At 30.9% G+C, this 8,333-nt stretch overlaps 1 protein-coding gene and 1 non-coding gene across 2 annotated transcripts in view; both read left to right on the top strand.

Moving 5' to 3' along the window:
• LOC119675330 (rho GTPase-activating protein gacF-like) overlaps positions 1–8,333 on the top strand; it is a gene marked incomplete at its 3' end in the record, with an annotated part of 42,774 nt that overhangs the window by 19,194 nt on the left and 15,247 nt on the right. The window lies entirely within an intron of this gene.
• On the top strand, positions 1,197–1,269 carry Trnaa-agc. The gene has a single exon. It is a non-coding gene; the product is annotated as a tRNA-Ala (tRNA).

Below are 8,333 nucleotides of genomic sequence, written 5' to 3' on the forward strand. Positions count from 1 at the left end.
AAGACAATTGTGTGGAATTTAATTGAAGAATTGAAGTGGCGAGCAAGACTACTCAGTTGTTCAGTTCTTTTTTGACTGAAGATGGACCATGTCATACGTGAAGCTATAATTATATGTAAATATATTTTTTCTATTGAAATTGCTTTGGAATTACAAAGAGCTACCCATACGATCTGTGTAATTGCTTTCATGTTTAGTTATTGATAATAATACTGCTGTTTAGAATATATATTCCCCTTCGCTGACTACCCAACTATGTAATTTAAACTTCAATATTATAAAGCAGAAATAGAAACAATTTTAGTTCCTTGTGAGTAGTAAAATTTTTGAATCCAATTTGTTTACCAATTAGAATGCCAGCTTTGTGTATACTTATATACGTATACTTCTATTAGGACCACCACCATCCAATTATCCAATTATATGTCTTTCTTATTGTTGCTGTTGTTGTTGTTTTCTTTCATTAATAAATCGCAACTGAAAATTCCCAAAAGAAATTCTTGTTGATTTTTTTTCCCTCTTTTAATTTTCGTTTCGAAACATATTTCTGTGTCAGACGAAATGAGGACGAAAACTGAGGACTGCCTTGCCTTGCTTTGGAAACGCTGATGATAACAATGATAATGACGATGATGTTAATGATGATGATGATGATGACGGGAATAATGTTGAAAATGATAACGGCAATAATGATGTTTGAGCTGATGTTGGTAAAATGTAGCTTTGCTTAATTACTGCAGTTTATTTTCTAAGTGAGACTAATTAACAGACAATTCGTCGTCAACGTAATGCGGGAATGGAAAAGTTTGGAGTGATGGCAAAAAGAAGAAAAGCACTGTAAAAAATTCTCTAAGTTTTTTTGCAACTGTAATGTTTTTTTTGTTTTAATAGCAACGTCAGCAAATCTTTTTTTATTTTTGTTAAGTACGTCAATCTTTTTTTTTATTTTTGTTACGTACGTAAATTAAAAACTAACTAAATTTTTTCAGTTTTGCATATTAAACAACGCGAGGAGAAATTGTATTGCATTTTGATTTTTTATATTTTAAAATTATTTAAAATTTTGCTCACGTACCTTTTTTATTTTGTAGTTTTTTTGTGCTTTGATTTAAATTTCAGCAATTTTTTCGTATTTTCCATTTTATTTTTAGTTTTAAAATTGTAGTTCAGTGATATATTTTTCATCGCATTTGTAGGGGGATGTAGCTCAGATGGTAGAGCGCTCGCTTAGCATGTGAGAGGTACGGGGATCGATGCCCCGCATCTCCAAATCATTTTTAAATATAGTTTATATTTGTAATTTAAATTTTTTTATAAATTATATGTGTGCATGTGCCATATATAACTTTTTGATATGTATATCATTCTATTTCTGATTTGTATATAATAATTATTAAATTTTATAATTTTGTGATTATTTACATAACAAACATTTGTACGACGAGATATTCCATCTGGTATGATTATGCGAAACCACTTGGAAATCTTTTGTTTATTTAAAGTTTTTTATACATTTTTATATATATTTGCAAAAGGAGCTCTTCGAGATTTAACTATGATTTGTTCAATTTGTTTTAGCGATTGCACTTAAATATACTCACTCTCCACCCGCTCATCAGCAGCAAAAAGTTTAACATTAACAATAGAGTCAACACATACAAGCAGATTATAAAAACAGTACTACTCTATGATAGTATTGCGTTCTGTTAAGCATCAAACTCCACATTAAAAAATTTTCTAAGAGGGAAAAGTTTCGTCTTAAGAATATTGATGTAATGCTCCGTAGTACATAAGAGGCGCAGATATCCATAGAGATTTGAGAGTCGATTCAGTTGAAAAATACATTAAAGATCGTGCACTAAAACTATTCAACACAATTAACAGTCACAATAACCACCCAACACTCAACAACCAAAAAACACAGGGAAACCTGATAGGTAGAGACACACGTAGATACAGAGACTTCAGATCCATCATATCAGTTATTCTTGGTGTGACTTAAAACTGACCACAGATAAAATAGGGTCAAGGTGATGAATTACCAACTCAGTTGGATATCAGGACAGGACAGTAAGTTCTTCTAGATTAATAAGAATTGTTAATACCAAATAGATTTTCAATAACTTTTCTTGCACAAGATAGCGTCTAAAAACGTATTCCAAATCTTCCCTTCCCGTAGCAAATTAGCAAGGATACGAACCTTTTATCCACTAAATCCACCTATTAGAAGTGAATGTGAAAATTTCGCAGGATGACAGTAGGAGAAATCATATTACAATAATTAAGACAAACAGTTGATAAAAAGAATATTAGTATTTAGAAGTCTAAGATTGGTAGGTTAATTGTAAACTCTGGGACTAGGGTCACGAAATTCACGTCGACAAGGGGATAATGAAATATCTGAATGCCTTGCATCGAATTATAAGGTCAGGTATATGGGAAGGGCTTATGAATCTGAGCTGTTTTGAAGACAATGGAGATTGGAAAGTGCCATCAGGGTTACACTTGTTGGTGTAATCTCAGAGGACTTTACGATACAAGAACATTTGTTTAGTTCAATACGCTTATAATAGGCGTTTCATATGGTCTAACATACATAAGGAATAAAATTGTGCTGAGAGAATAACACGATACCAAGCTGAGTGAAGGTTTTGCGAAATCTATTTTAAAATCTTGAAATTTTTCTTTAACCTACGAGAGCGATGACAGATACCTTGGAAGGATTGAGCTTTATCTTTCAACTAATTTAGTAACTAATGAGCGTAGAAAGAACGGCATTAAGCTCATTAGAGATACAAGTTGGATGATCGTAAAGGGTAATCATCGGCAAAGCAAATTTTGCTTGACATGAGCCTGTGTGAGAGGGATGTATGCTGTAAACAGATTAAACAGAAGTCAGCCTAAGACAACGCCTTGAGGAACGGCTGTGGTGAAATCAGCCAGTTTTTACCATCGCAATTTAAATTATTGATATAGTAAAAGGCTAGTCAAATTGAATGGCAATTTCAAAAACTCATTCTTGTTTCTATATAATTTATGTAATAATATTGATCTGAATGATTTAAATGTTTTATATCTTTTAATTTATCTAAAATTGGTTTATCTTGTGTTGAATATACTGTACCACGTTTAGCATAGAAGCACAATATTATTTATCTAAGTAATGAAGTTAAATGTTAAGACTTGTATGTATAATATATATAGTTCAATAAACCACATATTAACTAAAAATGAATAATTTTTTTTTGAATTGAATCTTTAAAACTAAATTTAATATTCACCACACATTGCGCCTACATTACAAAAGTAAACAAATTAGGAAATGGTAAGAATCCAGTCAATTGATATGAAAATGGCAATTCTAAAAAAATGTCACCTAAACAAATAGATTTATTGTCATCAACCATACTATGAAGCAAGAGTGTCCTGGCTATGCTAATTCATTTTATATCCGTTCCATGTTTTTATGCCATTTGAATTTTTCATGTTTTTTAAAATATCCATTTTATTTATTTTAATTTATGCCAAAAAAAGAACAACAACTACAACAACAATCACTAACAAACAACATTCAAAAAATTTGATCAAATCATTTAGAAAATACAAATTCGTAAAATATCATGGACGATAATTTAATCACGTTTTATATCAAATTTATTATATATTCAAAAGTTATAGGTAGACTAAAATGACGAAAATAAAAAACGGGGCTATTGGAGTGTAATAATCCAATTGCATTTGTTTTTCCAGAATAAATAATAAATTTTATTTTGGTGATTTTTTGATACAATATTTTTGCGACGTGCATAAAATATTAATTAAACGAATTGAAAGTGTTGCCAAAGTCATATAAAAAAGCTTGCAAAACTTATAAAATTTATATATATAAATATATACATTTTTATATTATTTTTATGTTGTAACTTCTTTTAAACTGTTTTTATGGATTATTTCACGCAACCACAAATTACGTTTATTATTATCGACATGAATCGCTGGTTGGCTCGTACCGAAAAGTATGCTATAAAAATTGTGTACTAAATGCTGGCAGAAAAACAATAAATTACCACAATAACAAGATATAAATAAATGAAATTTTTTTCTCTTTGTCTTTTCATTATGCATCTGATTGATATTACAGTGACATAAAACACAAAGTCAACATATAAACATTTATAAATCGTAAAAAGACTGTAAAAAGATGCAAAGTTTTGGAGCAACGTCAACTCCTACCCACGAAACGGGCGATACGAATATACGCGTAAAATGGACGGGGATTAACAAAATCATCAAATTTATTTGTTAAAATTACGATAAAATTCAATCAGCCATAAAATATGTCCATTCGTTTGTTTTTGTTAGATTATTATGCTGTCGATGTTGCCATTTACAGTAATTTTTGATAAAATGAATACTACTTTTACGACAATTATGCATGCTACAGACAGTATTTTTAGGTTTTAGTTGCGGAGACAGAGAACGATAATTTTCGTAGTTCCATTTTTATTATGATAAATGTAAATCTACAAAATATTTTTTGAAATATTAACAAAACTGGTATATTTGAGTTCTACTTTTTAAGAAAATCTCTCTCCTCATAATTTAAAACTACTTGGTTTTGTAGAAATCGCATTTACCATACTTAGGTATACTATAAGCTGGATATAGATAATTACTTTTGTGGGATCCTTCCCTCTTATACCACTTCTGGTTGGTTTTACTGATATAATTTAGTTTACCTAGCATTCCGTGGTAATCAAACAAAAATATATGAGCATAACTAAACTTACTTGAGCAGATGAATCCTCTTGTCAGATCCTAAGTTTGACTTAGTCCAAACGTATAAGTCAGCGGCTCAACTAAGACTTAATCTGTCAGCACTGTGGTATTGGTCATTTCGGAAATCTTTCTGGTTTGCATATAAGTAACACTAAACAGTGGTATCACAACGTACCACTGGTTATCTAACCTTATCTAGGTTTTTGAAAGGAATTTTATTGACACTAGGAATTGACTCCGGCCTATATGGTTGCGTTGAGTTAAAATCCTTAACTAATTCATTTACCACTTTATTGCCATCGAAAGAACTATGTGTAGATATCCAATATAAAACTTTTAATTCTAAAGTAGCAAGGTTTTGCAAAAACTCACTGTCTCTCAAATTAGTGGGAGATCGAACATAAAACTTTAAAGTTTATCTGACTATCTGACATAAGAATTATCTTTTAGTATTATCCTTAAGAGTTTTGATAGTAGATGTCTACTGCAGATATTTATGGCACAGATTTTAGTTTGAAATACTGAACCTATTCTTCATAGATTGACATATATTCAATTATGTGGGTTATAGATTTCTAAGTCCAAACCCTGTTCGTATTTAGTGCTATCAAAGTAGCAGACACTTTCATGCGTAGTGGTATTTATTCTATTATATTCCCACTGCATTCGATTTGGTATAATGGTAATTTATGGGGGTTCTGTATTTTGCGATCATGTGATTTGTAGGAATTTCAAAATCTTCAAAATCTTTAAAAATCTATAATTTGGCCAATAAGGATGGGCATCTCTTGCCAGTCACGCTTTTGTTTAGTAAACCCTGTGATATATCTTCTGTATGCTAATGGATGTTACGATCTGTTATCCCATACTCAGTTAATAAACAATTTTTTACGTACACAAATGTGTTTAGAAATATGAGATATATGTGGTGTTATGGGTAGCATTATCACACTATGCTGTTAATATTTAAGTTCTTAAATGGGGTTTAAAAAACCATTAATTTTGTTTATAAACTATACTGATTGCATGGTTTCTAGATGACCTATTTTTAGGTTCTTTCTAACCAATACTTACAGAATTGTGTATTAGAGGTTTCAGCTTGAGGTTTGTTTTATTTTTGGGATTGTCAGAGTATATGGTTTCAAAAAAATTGGAAAAAAGAATATAATCTGAAATGAAGAAAATATGTATAATATGTTTGAGGTTATATGAATACCCAACATATGTTAATATATAAAACTATATATCAACGTATCCTTAAGTATAAGTTTATTTGAAAATGAATAAAAGAACTGTGTGAGTATAGTTATATTTAAACATATTTGACTCTATCTACAACTTCCTTTGTGTTTTATTTCTTCTTAAATAAATCATACAAATATTTGAGTATGTTGAAGCTTTATGTGAGTATACTTACACGTATGCAGATTGGAACTGCATCCCATCGCTGGACAATTGACAGAACCCACTACAAAATTAAACTGTGTTTGAACTTTATGCACGTCATATACATTTTAATTACCCAACTGGGAAGGTAATCATTTTCCAAATATACAATATATGCAAAATAGTATGATGCTGGTGATGATGATGAAGTGTTTGTCTACAAATTGACTGCATTTGGTCAGTGTTGATGTTGACACTTTAGCTCAGTCAACAAAATACCCGTAACTCAAGTTGCAATATTTAAGTGACTAAAGTGAGTAAGTTTATTAAGCGGTATGGACAAAGTACAAGTGTCATTGAGTTTGAGTGAAGACGTAGGAATCAAGCATACAATGGTATGAAAAATTTTCAAATACTAAGGTTGAAATTTATTATAAGAACAGTCCTTTATACTTTTTGATTTGTTAATATCTTATTTTTAAATAACTAATTTTTTAACAGAAAACTTATGCTTCGTTAAACTCATAAACAAATTTACATAATCAAATGCTTTCCTATACGATTTTCCTCATGCACATGCGAAATATCTTTCGCACGAATAAATACTCTTGAATGCATAATAAATTGTAACCAAAGATATACTTCAAATCTATTTTGGTAAATTGAACTCCTTCTACTTTCAGTAGATTAAATCATTTGTGATATATACGAGTATAGTGCACCAAGGGAGGGAAGGAGTATTGCTAAAATGGTGCACAAATTGTCTACAAAAACTTACACATGCGGAAGTTAACAAACCAAACCAAAGTGCAAACCAAGATCATTATTATGCAGAAATGTTTGTAAAAACTACCAACTTGACTTTTCACACCAGTTACTCTTGCTGCTCTATGTATAATAGCAATGCTTATACACATGATAACAATGCCAAAATCCTTTGGCTCCTTTCCATACTGCCGTACTGTGCCACAGCATAAATCGAAAATGCAAAAGTGTATAAAGGAAATGTTGGCATAAGTACAAATTGCATTACACAGATGACACACACCCGTAGTAGTGGCTTCCAATTGTTCTTATCTAACCCGGAGACTTTTAATCATCATCAGATACATATCAACTTTACATATTTGCTCTTCTTACTAGAAGATGATGCACACATTTTCACAATTGAGTTCATAATTTGGTACGAAGTTGTACTTCTGGACATTGTTACTTGTATTTGTCATGCTAATATGTCATCAATATCCTTGCAGTGCGTGCTTGGCTATGTGTGAAATAAAATGTACAGTGCAAATACGAGTAAACCCTTGAACGAGATTGAGATACTGAGCTGTTCAATGAATACTTAAGTAGCCAAATTTGCTTGCAAAATATCTATCGATTCCAAATAATAAATTACACCTTAAGGTCATACAAATGTGCGCGTTTCCACTTTATTGTAGATTTTGGGTTATGATGCAATTGATACTTTAGTCAAACTTGCTTAAGTAATGTGTATAGGTAAAATTTCCATATACCATAGAATAAGGAATTATTTAATTCTGATTGATTGGTTAGTTGTAGTGCCAGCTCAGCAAATATCCTTCCGCTTTCCATAATTAGCAATCTTACGCCGTTTATTATGAAATTCCTTGCAAAATGTAAAAAAGATGAAAGATAAAAATAAAACAAAAACGAAATCCATCCCCTTGAGTTTAGACAATTTAAGAAATTTTTCATCCTCGCCGATGAACAGTCCGACAAACTGTCAAAAAAGTACTTCCTTAAAACCTTGTTTCCTCTGGAAGCTAATGCGAGGCATTCGCACAGAAAATGTTTGTTTCTTTTTTATGTTAGTTCTTCATGTAATTTAACAAATCTTTCATCCTTCCCGATGAACAATCCGACAAACTGTCAAAAAAGTACTTTTTTAAAACCTTATTTCGTCTGGGAGCTAATGCAAGGTATTCTTGTTCTTTATTATGGTAGTTATTTATGTAATTTAACATATCTTTTATCCTAACCGATGAACAGTCCGATGAACAGTCCGACAAATTGTGAAAAAAGTACTCCCTAATACCCTTAAAATTAATGCGTAGCACTGCATGTGTTTCTATATATCTGTGACCAGATAGAATCTCAGAAAGCATTGCAGCATTCACACATTCTCTTTTAATAAGTGCACAAAA

The sequence above is a fragment of the Teleopsis dalmanni genome, chromosome 1 (genome assembly GCF_002237135.1).
Source record: "Teleopsis dalmanni isolate 2A chromosome 1, ASM223713v2, whole genome shotgun sequence".
In the NCBI taxonomy this organism is placed as follows: Eukaryota; Metazoa; Arthropoda; class Insecta; order Diptera; family Diopsidae; genus Teleopsis; species Teleopsis dalmanni.